This window comes from Tyto alba, unplaced genomic scaffold (genome assembly GCF_018691265.1).
Source record: "Tyto alba isolate M040663 unplaced genomic scaffold, T.alba_DEE_v4.0 Super-Scaffold_13, whole genome shotgun sequence".
Taxonomy (NCBI): Eukaryota; Metazoa; Chordata; class Aves; order Strigiformes; family Tytonidae; genus Tyto; species Tyto alba.
The window spans coordinates 10,541,637-10,561,417 of record NW_024881275.1 but is presented as its reverse complement, the minus strand read 5'-3'; positions in this window follow the sequence as shown (position 1 = coordinate 10,561,417).

Here is a 19,781-nt window from a genome sequence, read left to right as displayed (position 1 = left end):
ACATGGTAAATTGGTGGGCACTGAACCAGGCTGTAGTGTCTGAGGCCAAAAGCATTTGTCTGCGCAGAAGTTGCAGTCAGACACTATCAACAGAGGCATTTTTGTAGTGCATGTGGGAGTAAATCTATTTCTGCAGTATAAAGAATGGAAACAGCATGTGGTTTACTAACACAATTATTGCCTAGGGAGGGAGGTGAAGGGGAGAGAGAATGGGAAGAACTTGCCCAGACCAACATTTCTTCAAGTGTCTGCCCTCAAGCACATCATGCAAATGCCTAAAATCACTGTGTGATGTGGGTTCTGGGGAGAAAAAGGTCTGCATCCCCATGGAGTACTCCCATATGGGTAAAGATACAACTCTCTGGTCCCCAGCGTGTTCTTAAAAGGAAGCAAAGGAGAATCACATCCCAACCTAGCCCACAGGACAGCTTCAGATTAAGACTAAGTATCCTACTGCCGAACATCTGACCATTCTTCAGTGAGCTAAACAAGCTGGCAGCAAATTTATTGCGGGAACCACACCATAACTCAAGTGCTTCATATGGCCATCACATCCTGAGCTAGATATCAACTGGCTTGTGCTTTAGGATGAGGATGACTCACATGCAGAAGCCATAGCAAACTATAAGCTTGGGTTTAAAGCAAAATATCCTGCTTTGCTGTGTGCAGAAGCTCCATCGTCTCAACTCTACCATATGTCTTACTGGACACAAGGTTGGATGTTAAGGACAACCTGACACAGAGTCAGAGGAGGCCCTGCTTTTCTGAGGAGGAGGACTCAAACCCTGACCTTTTTCAGAAAGCAGCAGCTCTTTTTCAGACAGCAGTGAGCAGAGAAATGCTCTGCCCTGTATGTTGTGACCACTCTGGAGACGGGTCACACTCACCTCACTGCACCCTAACCCACGTCACTGGCCGTTCAATGACATGCCCCCCTCATCAGACAGACACCATCATTAGAAAAGTGCCATCGTACTCAGAAACTAATAGGAGGCCTGTGGGAACAGGCATATACAGAGCTGGCATTCAGAAGCAAAATGCCTCCATAGGAAAAAGGAAAAGCAAGTCCATGGTTACCCAGAGTTGACTACTCTCCTTGGCCTGAGAGTTTCACACTCTCCAGAGTAAGTGTATACTCAGGCTCAAACAAAAGACACTTTTAAATGGTTCTGCACTATATCAGGGCGGACTTCTGAGAGGGTACAAATTGGGAAGGCAATGTCAGCAACGGGAAGGGGAGGATGCACACCACACTCTATCTGTTCCATGTTTCTCTCAGAGCTGGCACGCTGGCTGAGAGATGAAAATAGTGAAAAAGGAAAGAGTCTCCCACTCACCATGTTTGCTTTCTTCCTCAGCCCCTTTGTTTGGCTTTCTGTAAGGTATAGTCCTAGCATTTATCGTTATACTAGTGGCAGTCTTTGCTCTTGCTAACCACCCACATTTCCATGTTTGTTTTTTTTTTTTTTTTTATTCAAAGAGCAGCAAATAAATCTTGTCTACCCTTGATATTTCCTCACTGTACTTTAAATAGCTATCAATTAATGTTATACATACTTACTGCAAGATGGATGCTTTGTTATGCATACTGAATTGTGCACTTTGCACCTCAGAGAGGAGCTTATTCTGAGTGGTGGCTTCTAAAAAACAAATCCAATCTGAAAATTATAAGATTTTTCTCTACAAAACACACCAGCACAGTTCTAGCCTTTTCTCAATCATGATGTTACTTTCCTAATTCCACAAAAATCTTGACTGAAGTCCTTTCAAATACAAATGCTTGAGAGTATTTGCTTAGAATAGGAAACAGGACAATTTTCAGGTAAATTTGTCAGCTTAGTACAGTACCTATTTTCTTTTCCATGGCATGCTAGTGAACTTGTTCACTGGCAAAAGTTTCCACATAAACAGGATCTTTTTGAAAAAATTACAAAAACTAATTCTGAATGTGCAAGTGCACAATCAAAGGACAGTCGCATAGAGCAGGACATAGGCCATAGGCATTCAATTAAAATGATCCAATCTTAGTGTGAATATTAAAGACTGAGAATAAGCTGTCCATAAACCCTGTACAGAAATAATTCATTGTATAGTTTTGAATAATTAAATATTGGATAACCAAGACCTTCTTGAAGCAATTTGTGAATAACAGCACACAGAATCTCTAAGTGCATTATTTTTAAAAACCCATCATGCAATTTAATTGAGCACAAATGCAAGTGTTTTTAAAATATCTCAGTATACCAGCTTATTTTCTGGTAAAGAACCTGCTCACCTAGAGACCATTAATTTTTCTGAAGTCAAAATTTAGCCTAAGATATTTCTATTTACCTAGATATTTACCACTGTGGCCCTGTGGTAACCTGTAATCGTTTCCCAGGAGCTTGCCCATGCCCTTCAGCCAGCACCCTGGCCCATATCTGGGGGTGGCCATCCCCTGAGGTGCCCAGCACAGGTAAGGTGTGGGAGGGAGGCACATGCTCTGCACGAGCCCACGTTGCTCTTCCAGCCCGCTTCAGGCCTCTGAGTCTCACGGTGTCTGTAGCCACACCACAAACCATGTAGCAGCTGAAGACGCTGAACGTTTTGTATCATGGGGTCCTGAATGTCACCTAATGTAAGTGTTTAAGCAATGACTTTAAGACCTAGTGATTACTGGTTGTACTCAGCTGTCCTGTGTCATGGTGCCAAAAAAACTCCACAATTTTCATTTTTTCTGCTTTTAACCCAGTATAGAAGGCTGTTGATATGTTGCGCTGAAACATTTTAACTGCTAGTCACTTGTCCACAAAGGGGTGAATGGCTCACTATTATCTATTCAGAACCGCCATGGGTAACCAGCTTTATCAGACTAGCACATGAGCTGGAAAGGAAACACCCAGCACACATGCACAGAACTGAGTTTGCTTGGAGTGGGAAGGACATTGGGTTTTCTGGAGGATGATTGTGCATCAGGCAGAAATATTCGGTCCTGATCTCTTAGTTTCCCATGCAGAATAAGGCTGAGGGGAAGGTAGATGCTTCTGGTCTTTTTCTTAAGTCCAGGTTTCCCCCTCTCCATCCAGAGAAGTAAGGTCATAACTAACTAGTCAAGGATGGTTTGACATGACCAACAACAAAAAAACCTCAAGCTGGATCAATTTTCTGGAATGGGTCACTGTATGACTCTTAAGGAAGCAAAAGACACTGTGCAGTTAGAGTTGGGGGGGCCGGTAGAGGTGCTGGAGAAGGGAAGCCCCTTGGCAAATCCTTGGTGAGGAGACCCATCACCTGGCCGTCCTGTCATGACTGCTGCTGACCAAGGGGAGTGGGAGCCACCCAAGTGCCACCTCTTTATTTCACACATTCCCAAATGTTTGTGAGATGAGTGATGGATCAGATCAGGAGAATGGTCTGGCTGAAGACTAACATTATTTGGAGGGGGCATGAGGGGTGAAGGGAACTTCACAGAGTGAAGCCAGGGTGAGAAGATGATATCACAAGTTAAAGAGGCCACAAAGAAAGTCCAGTCACCTTTGTCCCCAGGAACTGCTCCTAGTTGGTAGCACTGCCTCCCATCCCTAAAATCTCTGCTGAATTTAGGGATAGGATACAGACTTGCCGTACAGATCCTATAGATAGGATAGATGTTAAGAAACATATGTATACCAGGCAACATAACATAACAAGTCAACAGCTTTTAACTGGAACAGATATGAATACTGTTATAAAAATAAAGCCAAAACCTCCAAGGGCTGTATGTAGGCAATGACCTACCATCCACAGAAATACACCAGCAGAAGCATGTGGAAATCAGTCAGGGTTGTCTTTGACCCATAACTAATGGTGATCAAAACATTATATCTGATTTCCTACATATATCCAGGTGAAATTAGATCACTGGCTGAAATATTCATGAATACACTGCTCATGCCCAGTGAACTACATGGATTCTTCAACAGTGACAGCAGCCTTTCATTTCTGAAAGTACCATCATGTTTGTTGTGCTAAAAATAAGCACATATTACTAGAAGAGAATGAAAAGGAAGATGTCCTTTCACTGGATTATAAAGCATGACATCTTTGCGTAGTGGGATATCAGTCTGGCATAAATAACAAAGTGATGATATTGTGAACCAGTGGAGGCAAGGAGTAGTTGACCTTACCTAGGATAAATCAATTACCCGTGAGAAACCCTATGTAAAGATGCTGTAGTTAAAAACTCCAGAGCTTTGTTTTCTTGAAGAATCCTCACTAGGATCATGAATTTGTGGGAGTTAACCTCTCATTTCTCCTGGCAACAGAAATGACCTGAAAAATATGTCCGAAGCCATACAGGACATCTGCAGCTAAGTAATCATATGCTTTCCGTGTGCCCACGAAGCACGCTAAACTTGAGTTATCATTTCTGTGATGAAAGTAGTAGTAAACCAACCCATTTCATCCATATCTAGTTACTGAGTGCATTTAACTACTTCCACACCACCTTTCAGTGGAAATCCTTACTTCAAATTTAGTAAACTCCAAAGTTTATTTGGGTACAAAAAAATAAGATTTAGTTATTTTTATGAAATATTTTTATCCATTTATTTGTTTTAACAGTTTGACAAAATACTTTGCGAATTCCATTCTTTATCAGAGCTTTTAGTAGAGTAGTGTGCAATTTAATTTGAGGAGAATTATATCATGTTCTTTAAGTATTATACAGAGTAGAAAACTGTCAAGCTCATGATGATTTAGTTGGTCTTTAAATTAGTTTAGTACAATAATATCCAAATGTGGCAATGTACAATAACACTTACAATTGGGCCAGGCCATTTGAATGAAATGAAAGTACTATTATGCCCAAAGAATTATATGCATGCACATACAGTATAGCAAACATTTCCAAACTGCTTGTTTGAAGTCACCAATACGCTTGTGTGCTCTACTGATTTAGCAGGTGTTCTCAGTGTTACTGTTATCCAAAGAACTGTATGTCGTACTCTTGGTGCTTTGCTTATAAATGAGTGTATGTAGCTAAAATGTAGGGATGAAACAGGCTTGTCCTTAATATGATTGTACTTCTTTATTTCACTGTGTCCTGTGTCTTTGCTTTTTTGCATTCTTCATGTATCTTGGTAATGTGTTTTCTTTCACCTGCAACAGTAATTCCAGAGAGATGAATTTCAGAGGTGTTAATTTTTAAATGCACCTTACGTCCTGAAAAAATTGAGAACTGTGTCTTGGGGTTTTTTTCTTTCTTCAAAGTGGTATTAATAGTAATGTTATTTGTTGGCCATCTGGTCCGTAACCAGATGGTTCACAGTATGTAGTTGGCATGCTTTGATCATGTATTTTGCTCAGAAGGTCCATGTTCCACCACTTCCAGTGGTTCAGTGTATGAATATTGCCATAACATGGTATCCATGTTAATCTTTCACACAAATTTAGGAGAACTATATTGTAAATTAAGAGTGAATGAATATCGATCTCTGGTAACAGCTAAGGTAAGTTTAGCAGACTGGCGATCCGATGTTGAAGAAGAAAAAAACCCCAACATTGTTTGGAAATAAGCAAATCTCACAACTTTGTGTTCTGTTATGCCAGATGCTACACTGGCTGGAGACTCATCTGTACCATGACAAATAGATCTCCCTTTATTCAGTGAGAGCATTTAACTAAGCAGCAGAGGAACCTGGAGACAATCCCTGGAAAAACAAAATCTGGAGTCATGCCTTCAGTACTATTTCGTGCAGTGTGACTGGAAATCATACAGCAGATTCAACTGTTTCAGCTAACCTTCTTGTGAAAATAATACTCACTGCTTTCACACAGAGCAGTTGATGACCCTTATATTCCAGAAATCTTGTTGGCACACTGTATGCACCACAGCTATTGACTCCCAGCAGTTCTTTTTCCACCCTCACTAATATAACTCTACGATAACTTCTTGAGATGCTTAACCCATAGTGGTTTAGCTCCCATACAACCAACTCAATCCCTGGTTAGATGTCATACTACAAGCTCCTTGGTGCAGCTGTGCCTGCCTTTGTACAGCCAGTGGTTCAGAATCCCCTCTTAACTCCCTCAGAAACAACCAATTCCAATATGGAGAGAATGAAACATTTAAGAACAATTGTACAGATTGTTTTCTTCTTAGCTATAGGTCCAGTCATTCTGTCCACAGAGGGAGTGATGAAATTTTCTGACTTCAGTGATAATGAAAATGAGTTTGTCAGGAGAATTTCTGCCTTAATTCAATGAGTGTTTAAACTTCCATGAAAATGAGGACACAATTATACCCTGGGTTTTTTAGAACACATTTATTTTCTGCTTGTGACAAGTCTGTATACTGCCCGTAACAGGAAGTTTAGTCTATGTGGAGACTGACTTCCATAGGTTACAGCTCTTCGTGTCTTTTTCTCCAGAATTTCAGTCCCGTCCCTGTGTTCTGCCAACCCGGAGGTTTAGTGCACTGAAGATGAACAGAGAATGGGAAATAAATAACCAAAAGCAAGCGAGTCTCATTCACAATTTACCTTTTCTTCTAAGAGGTCATATTCCATGCTTCAGCTAAGCAGAACTGGAAAATACCTGGTTGGTGTCTCAGAAACTCATTCTCTATCTGATTGAAAATCCCTCCTTTTTCAAGGCACAGCAAGCCTGCTAACTTTTTTTTTCTTTTCTCCTGGCAAAAGCAAGAAATGCCTCTGGCACTATCAAACTGTCAATAGCACACTCACAATCATGACATTTGATGATGTGAATGGGTCTTCACTGAGCTACTTGATTTATAAATCTTATTTATGCCATAGAATGGTTTGGGTTAGAAGAGACCTTAAAGATAAGATAGTTCAAACCCCCCTGCCACGGGCAGGGACACCTTCCACTAGACCAAGTTGTTCAAAGCCCCATTCAACCTGGCCTTGATCCTGTTGCCCAAGCCACCAGGTATATGTTTATTAATATTCCAATGAACAAAACCACATACATAGCTGCAAAAGGTGAGTGTCTTCAGTAACACTTCTTGGATTTACTGCATTTACTAAACCTTACCAAAAAAGAATAAAATCAGGAAAAAAGTGATATTGCAGTACACAACAGGCTAAGAAAAATGATGAACATTTTGTACATTTCATTAGAAGTCTGCCTGAGGCATTTCCCACCAGTATTTACACAAAACTGAAATGAAGAAAAAGATTCTGTCAAATGAGAGAGGCAGCTCTCACAGACTTTTTGCAAAATAGTCTGCAATATCTAAAAGGCGTTTTTTAGCACAGCTTTAGTTCATCAAGCCTCAGATGGGTTTGTTGTCTGAACCAACCTGTGGACCTCAAGCTTCAGTATGTTAATATGTATAATACATGTATTCAACAGGTGATTGTAACTGGGGGAGCAAATCAACACAGCAGCTACCACCAGGATCAAACCTCCCTCCACTCCCTCTGTATAACAGGAAAAACTCCAGGAAAGGCTTATGTGTTTTTATCTTATAAAATTGATGAGTGGAGACCTGAAGGCTGAGTCACAATACTGCCTGCCAAAAAGCATAAAGGTATTGCCCATGTCAAACATGCTGGCCGTGAGGAGGGAATTCCTTTGCCCTAAGGAATGTTGGCCCCTTCTGTCTATCCAGTGGTGTAAATTTCAAAGAAACATCAGAATGCTTTGGCTGAAGGCAGACCAACAATAACTATTTTTAAAGTGTTTGGAAGGATATTCTGCAAACAAAAGATATTTAAAAAGAAATGCTGGAAACTTGTGCCATAAAATCTCCTAGTTCCCTTCCTCAAAAGCAGATGTTTTATTCCCATCTTTTTCTCTTACTTTTCCCTTTCTGTTCTTGGGCAGAAAGTATGAATGATGACTAGGATTTAGATTGTCAGAGACTACTACTATCTTCTTGTTCTCTCTTTCTTTTCCTATTTTTTTTTCCTATTCCTTTATGTGGGAGGAATGGGGACTCTGTTATTTCTAGGGAAGAAGCAAACATTTTGAAACAACAAATTTTGTAAAGAATGTTTCACTCGGAAAGAAGAGGAGGAAGGAAAGTAATAACTTCAAAAAAAAAGTTCACATTTTTGAATTTTCAAAAACACAGATGAAAAGTATTCCAGGTAGCAATGAAATTAGATGCAACAGTTAGGTGGAGAAGTAGTGGTAAGAAGTATTCACCTACAAAATCCACACAAATAAACAAGTCTCTGTGGAGGGTTATTGTACATCCCTTACAAGATGAACTTGAGGATTTTCATGAATCTTTATTTTTGCAGCTGATAGAAGATATTTCCACACTAGAAAACAGGAATGTTTTGTCCTAAAATTCCTGGCCTAATCTTCAATTCCTTAACGAGTAACTATAAACAAATCTTCAGAATTCTGCTGAAAATTTTGTTTGTCAGATCAGAAGATGAACACTTGAGACAAAGATGGAGCATGTTGTTTGTGCAAGTTAGAGGTAAATCTGATACTGACAACAAAATCTACAAGTAAATCCCACCTAAACTGAGATTAAAGATTGGCTTTTTTTTTTTTTTTTTTCATTTTGTGTTCTTTCTGATCTAGGATAGTTGTTTCTTCCTGGGTAATTTTGATTAAAAATTGTAGCCAGGTAGAGGAGAACCCAGAGTTGCTGGATGCTAGAAATGCACCTTGATCTCTACAGTAGAGGCAGAAGAGAGACCTCGGCTCTTACCTAAAACATGCAAATACCAAGGAAGCCTGGAGAGAAAGTGTCTGCCATTTGGCTTCCTCAACAGATGCAAACATCTTCAGGATGTATATCAGATCTGAAGACTTTGACATCTTGTGAAGCCCCCTAGCTATTTGGAAGGTTTGCAGAGCCTGCAGAATGCCCTTCTGCCTTTCCCCAAACTCACTGCCTGCTTCCATTTCCTCCAGTTATGGCACACCCCCCAAAGGCAGGAGGGTCCAGCTGAGGATATGCATTATCCCTGATTAAACTCATTTGCCTATGTGGCTTGTCAATCTCATCAAGTCTGGCCCCTCTGCAGTCATCCTGGTGGGCACCATGCTTTGCAATACACAACTGATTGCAAGTATTCTCCTTCAATAATAAAAATAATGGACAGACTTTTCCTCCTGAAGTCGCCTGGTCTTTCAGTTTTTCCTGCTATCTGGAGCTATGACTTTGGCTGTGAGATTGTGATGGTCTCATGTTTTCAATGAACATTTTTAATGTACTTACTTGCAATTTCTCTTCAGCCACCCAGTGCTGCGTACCAGAGCTATAGATTCTCTTGAACAAACACAGTCTGCCCTCAGTTTGAAAAATACCAGGATGGCTCTGCTCTGAGACCAGCCCATGCTGTGTTTTAATCTACCACAAATCTCTGCGGCCATTGACTCTAACTGACTCTAATCTGTCTCCTCCAGCCCACATGTGCTAGCAGTGGTATTCCTACAGACCATATCAGGGAACTAGTCTTGTTGCAAGTTCTTCCTGCCTATGATTTTGATGTTACTTTGAAAACAAATCATCTCCTTGTTACAAATGTAGATATAGCTTCTCAAAAGTCTGTGCTAGCTCCATAGAGTCAATGGCAAGTAGAGAGTAGCAGGCAAGACAACTTTTTGCAGCAGCCCAGATTTCCAATTGCAATGATTGTGTAGCCAGTGTCTTATTTACCCTAGTCTAATATGGTGGAATCAAGACTAAAGCTAAGAAGTGGACTGGACGTGTGCACTTGTGTATTCTCCATGAGCGCCTTGCACCTGTCCATCTTGTAAGCTGCAGCCCTGATCCTGTTTCTCTATATTTTTATGCATGGATTTTTTAAAGTGTGGGCAGTTCAGTGCAATAACTCAAGTCTGAGAAAGATTACCCATGGCAGCCCAGAACGAAGGGAGATACCTGAGCGATGCATCCAGTGGAAACCAGCCACATAGCATCAGCATGGCAGAGGAGGAGGATGCTGACATGCACTGGGTTGTTGTGGGGGCAGAGGGAGTAGTGGAATGTTGCTGAGACACAGTGAGGGCCAGGCATCTGAAGGTAGTGATCTGGGGCCAAAAGGGGAAAAAATTCAACAGCTCCACTGCTCCTGGGAGAAAAGTCTGAGGTCGTGATCAAGGACCTCAAACTTGGGTGAGACAACATCAGTCGTCTGCCAAGTAAAACCTGATATTCCCATTGCAGGAATGCAGTGCACAAAGTTGCTGATGAGCTGTTGGAACTCAGGTCTCCAGAGGAGATCTGTGCCTTTAGAGAAACAGCAGTAACCTCCAATGGTTTCTGGTTGACCCAGGTTCAGCCGAAGACTCAACGTGAATGTAGTGTCACATATTCTTGTTTATTTACTTATCTGCCTCAGTTTGAAAGTATTGACAGTTCTTTGAGATCACAGGATGATTCAAGTCTGCCTAGCTCATTTGTGTGTCCTATTCTCTCAGCACTGAACTTTCATTCATTGAGCCTTCTGGGAAACAATATTTTTAGGTCTAACGCCTAATTCTTTGACAAAAATACTACTAGAATCATAGCAGGGGTCAGACTCATAAGAAATGGTCTATTTGCAAGTGTTTCCTTCCCCAGGAGTGTTGATTTCAACCAAGATTTTTCAGAACTCACTCATGGTTTGACTCCTAGACAATGTACTTTTTCAGGAGGTATGCTAAGCCACCTCCTCCGGGAATCCTGAACCACTGCCTGCATGAAAGCAGCCATTCATTTATTCATCACTGTATTAATTTAACCTTGTACATTTATCTTAAATTAAATGCAGTTGGGTTAAACATCTAAGCATTCTGGTGAGGCAGCAGTTTTACAATTCATTTACTGATGTCTTTAGCAACAATGTTGGACTAAGAAGTTACTGCATCTGATAACTGGTAGTTGGTGTTTCACACTAGATGTTGCCCCGTATCACTGGTTGTGTCAAGAGAACTGTCAGGCCATACTCTAACCAAGGTCACTCAAATGGTTTGGTCTGAAAAGAGTGCCAATTCTTTTTTCACAGAGTCACAGAGTGGTTGAAGTTGGAAGGGACTTTTGGAGGTCACCTGATCCAACCCTCTCTGCTCAAGCAGGGACACCTAGAACCAGTTGCTCATGACTATGTTTGGATGGCTTTTCAGTATTTCCAAGGCTAGAGACTCCACAACCTCTCTGGAAAACTTGTTACAGCACTAACTTTTTTAAACTTTTAGTAACCAGCTAGATACCATTAGATTAATTCATTCAGTGTATCATTTGGGGAAGAAAATGGCAGTATGGAGGAAAAGTGGGTCACTAGGAACCCTCAAGTCTGGCTTTTCCTCCAAAATGTCATGGTGTGGAACTGTACTAAGTATAACTAGCACTTTTTTTTTTTTTCACTAAGTTCTTATGTATGTATGGAGAAGGAGGAAAAACAGATAGCAAGCAACATCCACTTAAATAGAATATCTGACCACCTACATTTCATGGCCCTTCAAAGTAATTTGATTATCTACCTCAGTTCAGATAGATTCTTCAAGAAATTAACCACAAAGGCTTCATATTTTCCATAGGCATATTTTACCAATTCATTTTCAAAAGAGAAATAATTCACAGTCTGGCTTCCTATGGTTTGTGATTTAAGTTTTCTTTGCAGTAAGGGTGAAAAAAAATGAAGACAATGCTTTTAGTTATTCAGTAATATAGAAAACCATGCTTCAAAACAGTGATGAACTCATTTGTATGCAGAGAAACAGCCAGTATATGAAATGGTATTGCTACCTCTGCATGAGTGAAGGGCATCATTCACAGCAGAGCTTCATTTCTATGTAGGCACTGAAATAAGAGACCAGCTTTTGAAAAAACTCAAGATATTGACTTCCTGTGAGTGGGAGCTTCTCTGACTGAATGGTACCTATTCAGGTTTTGAAGCAGTTGAGAAATACTTTGACATCTCTGAGGACCTGGCCTAGTCTGGCCAGAAATTCTTCTGGCTAAGATATGTGAACTTCAAAAAAATCCAGCTCTTTTTAGACTCTGAAACAGGAACTAATATTTTGGGAAAATCTGGCTTGCATCTGAGTCAATTAGAAAATAGTGTCAGACACCAAATAGAACCTAAAAGCTGTAGGATGAACTTTTAGCATATTCCATTTAATGCAAGAATACTTTCTTTGCAGGCTATACCATTCCCACAGCTGCTCAAACACAAATGCATTTATTTACACTACATCATTATCCCCTTTTCATTTTTCTTCCCAAAAAAGCAGATGATGTCACAGAGGATGGACATACATAAAGTCTCTAACACACAAACACATATACATTATATAAATCTACTTACATACACATACAGGATTCTTAGACAAGAACTGAACATATGGCAAAGCTGTGGGCAGCTTTGCATTCGAAAGAAATGGAGGTCAGTAGAAAACAGAGCAATGCTCAGGGGAATTTTGCAGCCTAGACAGTTTGTCAGTGCCAAAGACAGCTGGCACCCACAGGAGAATCAAAGGTGTCTACTACCAGTCATGACAATGAAGTTTCAAGTAGCTGGCTAACCTGGGAGTCAGAAGCTTGTGCAAGGGCACAGCGCAGGTCCATGCTTAAGCAAGTGTCAGTTGTAGGAAATCTTGAAGGCAGTAAGGCTGCTCATTAATGTCAAGTCAGATGTGTTTAAGCACCTGGCTCACCCAAAGCGTGGAGAGTATCAGCTAGTAGGAAATGCTACTGTGCTCTTTCAAACCAAATGGGCAGAATGCCAACACAGTTATTTGATCAAAGGTATAAAGAAAACCAAGTGCCTTACAATTTACCCTCCACCCTCCCATCAGATAAGGAAGCACCAGAGGATCCAACCACCTACACCACCCCTTCTCACGCCCCAGTGATGGAGGCAGATGGCAGAGTGCAGCCAATTGAAGCAAGAAGTTATCACAGAAAAATTTTCAGTGTTAAAACACTTGGAAAATTAAGAAGTGCCTGGGAAATTACAATCCCACTGCTCATGTTGTTCCTGCAGAGCTAAAATTTTTATTTTACCATCTTAAAATAAAAATGTTTATTCTCTTCAGGAGTTCGAGTCAGCTGCTCCAGCAGCAGCAGTGGAAAGCTGCTTTAGAGCCCAGATACATACTAAAGAATCCGTGTAATCCCATCAGCAGCTAAGCTTTGCTCAGAAATGACAGTTCAGTGGAGCGGATGTGATAAGAGTCACAGAAGTACAAGCTCAGTCCTCCCCTCAGAGTGGTTTGCCTGAGATTATGGACCCAGGGAAAAAAACCCTTTGTCATTGCCTTACATATTTTCTTGGAAGGTGCATGTCCAATAAATAGAAAACAGATGCTACTGAATATTTGATTACTTTTCTCACCCCTCAGTGCCCACAAATGTTTTATAATTAATGGGCCCAGAAAAAAAATCATTCTATCCCTGTGCTTTTGAAACAGCAAGAGATGGGTCTGCTTAACACCCTTTGACACAGGACTTTCATATGTACAGTTCCCTTTCTTGAAAGGAAGAAAAAAAAAAGATCTGACTGAAACTTCACTGAAAAAAAGGTTAGATAGGGAAGAACTTGAGCTTGAGTTTAATCACATTATGATCTTAAAGGCTTGGAACTTAAAATATAAGAGTAAAATTACTAAATGAATAGAATGAAAAATACTCCTAGAAAAATCTTTACAAGAAAATATTGCTAATAAGGTATTTTGTCTCTTCTCTTGTTTTCATTTTATTTATTTCAGTCTCTTTCTTCATAGAATCCTTCTCCTGAGTATCTTTCTGATATTGCCATGCATCAAATACACTGTCTTCCACAAACAGCACCCAACACTACACTCTCCAAGCCCAGAAAAAAATTAAGACTTCCTAGTGTTGTTGAGAACATGCAAAGCCAGATTGTCATGAGACTGCAGCGTGCAGCAGAAATGTTCCTGAGAGTCCAGCCCTTGCTGCCTGTGGAGAGGTTGATCTCTCAAAAGTCATTAAGGAAATACTTTCTTTACAAAAGCTTCTTCTGAACAGCATTCTCTCTATACCACTGGGTGTAGCACAACATAAACAGAGACAAATTAAGCAATTTGCAATGAAAATACAAAGTTTCTTTGAACTGTTCTTACCAATACAGTTAATAGGGCAGAAATCACTGCACAGACTATTTGAAAGCCTTGGGTCTATACAGTTAGCTTTCTGCAAACATCACTCACAACTGTAGTTTATCCATCGATCCAGAGGGACGTACTTTTGACAATGCGAGTTTTATCTTATTGGTTCTGCTGCACTGACAGGAGTGTGACACCATATCGCAGAACAAGGCTATACAAATATAAAACTTTACAATTTGCACAGTAATCAGATGCTCAACTGATGAGTGCCCACAGAAATACAGAACATTAAAAAAAAAATGGATTTTTCTTTTTCCTCCTGTAAAGTTGTTGATACAGACTCTGCTGATGACCATCTTAAACTTGGTTCTTCTCATAGGATTAGGGTAAGATCACAGAGAATATGTGGGTGGTCATCTCTGGTTCAACCTCCTGCCTGAAGCAGGGTCTGCCCTAGGGTCAGACCAGGCGCTCAGGGCTTTGTCCAGATGGGGCTTGAAACCCTGCAAGCACAAAGATGGCAAAAATCTCTTTGGAAAACCTGCCCCATTGCTAGACTGTCCTCACAGAAGAAAGGTAGCCCCTGGTCTCTAGCCTGAACTTCCTAGGTTCAGTTGCTACTGTGTGCCTATGGGGTCGGAAGGCCTGGCGTGACATCGCCGAGCAGTGGACTGTGACGTCAGCGAGCGATGGACTGTGACCTCGCGTCCCTCGCTGCTTATATTCGGGCGCCGGCAGCCGCTGGCCCAGCCTGGCTCGTGCCTGGACTCCTGCCGAGCGTGCCTGCGAGGTCTGGAGGGTCGAGCGAGGCTGCTCCTGGTGCTGGGCGGCGCTTTGGGGGCTGCCGTCGGCAGCTCTCGGTGCCCGTCCCGGAGCCATCCCCTGCGTTTCCCCGGCCCTGCCTGGTTCAGGCAGCCGGGCACCGCCGGGCGCGCTTGCGGCAGCGGAGGTGAGCTGTGGGGGGAAGCGTCCCCACGGGGCGGCCGTGGGGCGGCCGTGGGGCTCGGGGAGCCGGGAGGGCGTCCTTCGCGAGGGGCCTGGCCGCTCCTGCCTCCCTTCCCCTCCCCGGCACAGCGAGTGACCGCGGCCTCTCTCCCTTTTGCAGCGTGTGACGCCAGTGGAGGGGAGCAGCTCCCCGTCCTTGGCTCTCCCCAGCCCGCCGCACGAAGCAAACATGGCCACGGAGACAGAGTGGTGCTGCCCCATCTGCCGCGGCGCTCACAGAGATGCGGTTATATGTCAGCCCCTGCCAACACCAGTTCTGCCTGGGCTGCATCCTGCGGTGGGCAGAGGTGAAATCAGTGTGTCCACTCTGCAGAGGACCAGTAAATATTATCTGGTTTTCTGTGCGGGCAGAAAATGACTATCTACAGTGTGTCGTCACAGACCCTGAAGAGTCATCAGGTGACAGCAGCCAGGCAGCCACAGCTCCCAGCCACCTGGCTGAAAACAGCCCCCATCGTGCTGTGACATCTCCAGCTGAGCAGGGGTCTGCAGGGACAGAAGCTGTGGGTGGCCTCCTGCCCCAGGTCTGGGCAGAACTCTTCCAAAGAGAAGCAGCATCTCCTGGACCCCGTGCTGCCCTGGCTGCGCCGGGAGCTGCAGGCAATATATGGGTCCCGGTGGCGGCTGGCACACAGGGCCGAGAGCCGCATCCTGCACGCCCTGTGCCTCCGTGGTCCAGATCGTGTGGTCATGGTCCAGCTGTTGCAGCCTGTCCTTGAGGAACATACAGCACCGCTGGTCGATGGCATCATCAATATCATTGTGGGCCTGTGCAGCGAGGAGGCCGAGAGGCTGCTGCGCTCCGAGGCTGCGGGGCAGGGGGAAGACAGCCCTGCGGCCAGCTCCAGCTCCAGCTCCACCACTTGCAGCTGCACCAGCTCCAGCAGCTCCAGCAGCTCCAGCTCCACCACTTGCATCTGCACCAGTTCCAGGGCGGGAACTCCCAGCCCCAGCGCCTCCCGGGGGTCACCCCCGGCCCCGGCCCCGGCCCCGGCCCCGGCCCCGGCCCCGGCCCCGGCCCGGCCGCCTCCAGCAGCCCTGCAGGCTCCGCCGGGGAGGAGGAAGGCGGCACGTCGGGGGCCGCCCTCCGCGGGGCTCCCGGCCGCCCCCCGGCCGCGCCCGCCCCGGCAGAAGCCGGGGGAGGCGGCGGCGGCAGGTCCCTCTGCCCGGGGCTGCAGCCGCAGCCCCTCCGCTCCCGGCCGGGGCAGGGACCGCTCGCCTGGGGGGCCCCGGCGCCCCCCGAAGAGGAGGGCCCCCGGCCCCCGGGACGGTCCCCAGCCCGGCAAGAGGCCGCCCCGCCGGCGCTGAGAGCAGGGCTGCCGCGTGTCCCCTTTCCCAGGAAGGGGAAATAAACTCCTTTTTCCCTGACCCCGTCTCTGAGTGCTTCTTCCTGCCCCCCGCGCCCCACCGCGGGTGGCGCCCGCCTGCTGGGGGGCACGGCCGTGGGCCCCCGCAGCCCCAGGGCCGTGTCGGCGGCGCCTCCTCCCGCTGGGAACCCTGCTGCAGCCGCCCGCCCGCAGCGCAGCGGAGGCCCAGGGCAGAGCGGGCAGCGGGGAAGGTGGCTTGGCCGCAGGGCCGACGGGGACCCAACTGGGCATCACCCCCGGTCTCTGCTGGCGGTCAGTGGAACCGGTCGCGATGAGCTGCAACCCTGCCCCCTCCAGCACGTGCCTCTGCACCCCACCGCGGGTGACGAAGCAGGAAGCTCTCCAGGTGGGCTGATGTCTGTGCTGCTGGAGGTGTCTGCGCCTGCGCCGGGGTTTGGGGTTCGGGTCTGTGCGTGCAGAGCTCAGGTTCGGGCGTCTTTGGAGTCGGTGAGGCAGGGCCGATGCCCTCATCCTGCCTCCAGTCCCTCTCTCTACCACGTACCGGCACTTCTGCTCTGCTCTGGTTTCCCTGCATTGTCTGACATTGGCCAGGGCAATCTCACAATGAGAGGGCTGTCAAGGTGGAATGGACAAGCAGGTGTATCTGAGCTAGAGACAAGCCTTGGGGTGATAATATCTGGCAGATACAGAATGATTTCTACCAGTCCCAGCCCTTATGAAGGAAGACAAGTCCTCCAGCTTTCACTTCATGCAGGCTGGAATTTCACTTCTCAGTTGGCCAACGGAGACATTTTGTACAACATCATCTACCAGGACAAATGTGGCATAAGAGAAGAAATATAGAAAAATACCACCAGAGGAGAAGAGAGAAGGAGAATGAACTTGGGAAGATGCACATGTTGACAAGAGGCAAGTACTCAAATGTACCTCTTTGCATATATGCTGTGAACTCATGTTCTCCTAAAATCCCACAGTTACAGTACCAGGTGGGCTTTGGTAAGGGTCATCTTCTAAGATGAATCATATCAGCACCAGTTCTGAGAGAAAGTATAATGATGTTTCAGTTTGGTTGGGTTGCACTGGGTTGGGTTTAGCTGGTTGTTGACCTCAGGGTGCACAGCTGTAGAAACCACAATGTCATCCACCCAGCTGTTGTCTCTCTGGACCCTTCCCAAGCTCATTTGTATTTCTGGGGAGAGATCTGCTGGGTTTCTATCTCTGTTGTTTGCCTTTAAAAACCAGCCCCTGCAGCCAGAAAGTACTTTCTCTTTGTAACACCGTAGGATTTGTCATATTTCAGGGACTAGACACAACCGTTTTCTCTCCTGTTACTTTCCTGCCAGCCTTTCTGTATTTATGTAGTAATTCTATTGAGATAACTGCAGCAGCAGCGAACAACCTGTACCCTGCTCCCCACTTTCACCTAACAGCTGGTTGCCACTGTGTGGTGGAGCTGAGCCACGTCTCCCACACAGCATTTTCCATCAGGAACTCTGTCCCTGTCACACTTTCCAGGAACATGAGGACCACCAGACCCTTCCTACCTTTCAAAGGAGCAGGAAGATCTACTGCAAGTTCCAAATCAAGGAGCAGCCTGATTCCAAGCTGGATTAGACACAAATGCAATAACTTGTCACTATGACTAACCCTGCTAAGCATGTTCACCTCAAAATCTCTGGTAGTCTGAAGAGGCTAGTTATCATTGCTTATGGCCTCAAACAAGGTTGCAGTATTTCCATTCCTTTTTCCTTGTGGATTTCAGACTATATGGTCATACAAAGTACAAATACTGCACAAAACAGTATTTGTCCAACTCAAAGAGAGTGCTTACCACAACATACTTTAATCATTAAACTATAGTCTAATTAAGTAGTGGGACCACTAACTAGTCTGCTTACCTCTGGACAGAAGGTGGCTCTACCCAGCTGTGCTCAGGGTGGAGCAGTGTCTCTAGGCTGAACAGAGCAATTCAATAATCTCTTAAAAGGAACATTTAAGTTGTTCACTAAATGAAGTGGTGAGTCACAGGAATAACTGGGTGTAAGGAAGCTTCTTAATCTTGGATAAGAGCTAGACATTTAAGGGTGCAATTGTATTTAAGTCAAGATCTTCCCTAAACGCTGAACTCAGGGTAGGACTGTTTCTACTCAGAGGCTGGACCCCAGCCGCAGACTGCTGTAAAGACAGGCTGTTAGGTGGGTGACAGTAAGATCTCTCTGACGTCTCCGGAGCTGCTGGAAGCATGCACAGACAGAAGCAGGGCTTTTATTTCTATGTGGCTGTTTTTGATCTAGCTTCTTTGGTGTCTGGGTTAATACTTGCAAGTAAAATTTGTGTTTCTACCTTTAGCTATGTCTGTGTCACAAGAAGTGTCACAGTAACTAGCACACAGCATGAACATCTCTCAGGTATGTGACAGGTTGAGTGCCCCTCTTGGCTTACAGAGGTGGGTTTTGTGTGGGGCTGCTGTGTACAGCACTTGGGGACTTTGCAGTGGGGTGGTGTGCATGGTAAATGTGGCTGTGAACAGCTCCAGGCCAAGATGCCTCAACAGGCATCAGGACGCAGGGCATGAGGGACAACATCACACGCACAGGCCTGTCTGCAAACATGCAGTGCCTGCAGCTCCGTCTCTGCAAGGGGCAGTGCTGGGTGCTTCAGAGGAAGGTGATGGACCTCACTCCACCCTCTCCGGCCAGAAAACATAGCATCGACCTGATCTCTGTATAAAAGCAAATTGAATTGAAGTGCCAGACTTGAGCTTAACACCTGAAGGTCAAGGTTTAACAAACCATGCAAAATTGCTTAGGGAAAGAAAATTAATCTGAAAGCAGTTAAAAAGTATTATGTGAGAAATGGGAGATTATGGAACTAGGAATATAAGAAACAGGATTTGTGGCTGGATTTATACATACAACCAGATACTAGATAAGAGTAAACCTTAATGAACATATCTAGTGATGATGTCTTAACTCGTGCCTAGTCTTTTTCTGAAGCATTAAAAATCAGTATTACAAATATAGGGCTGAGGTGATGAAAAGTAGCCTTCAAAGACATTGGTGTCATCTAGGAATCATGATTTTATGGATTTTTGTAAATTCTGAGTACCTATTCAGTTCTTGGCTTTCAAAAAAATCTTCCCCATTAGTGAATAATGGTCATCCCTGAAAACAGACACCCACTGAAATAAAGGCTTATACAGAATACTTGGCCCAGTTTTCTTCCAAGATATTTTTGAGCCTCAGGCAATAGCTTCATCAAATGCTCTGTTCCTGTCCTTTAATTTAATTTCTGATGCAGCTGTCCATCTAGTTCACATGCTGTTCATTATAGCTTTTAAATTTTAACAATGCTCTTGGGCTGGATGCATGAAAAAGAGAATGGCTAGGCATTTGTCATTCTAGTGGTAATGAAAAGACTGTCCTGGCTATCCATTTTTAATTC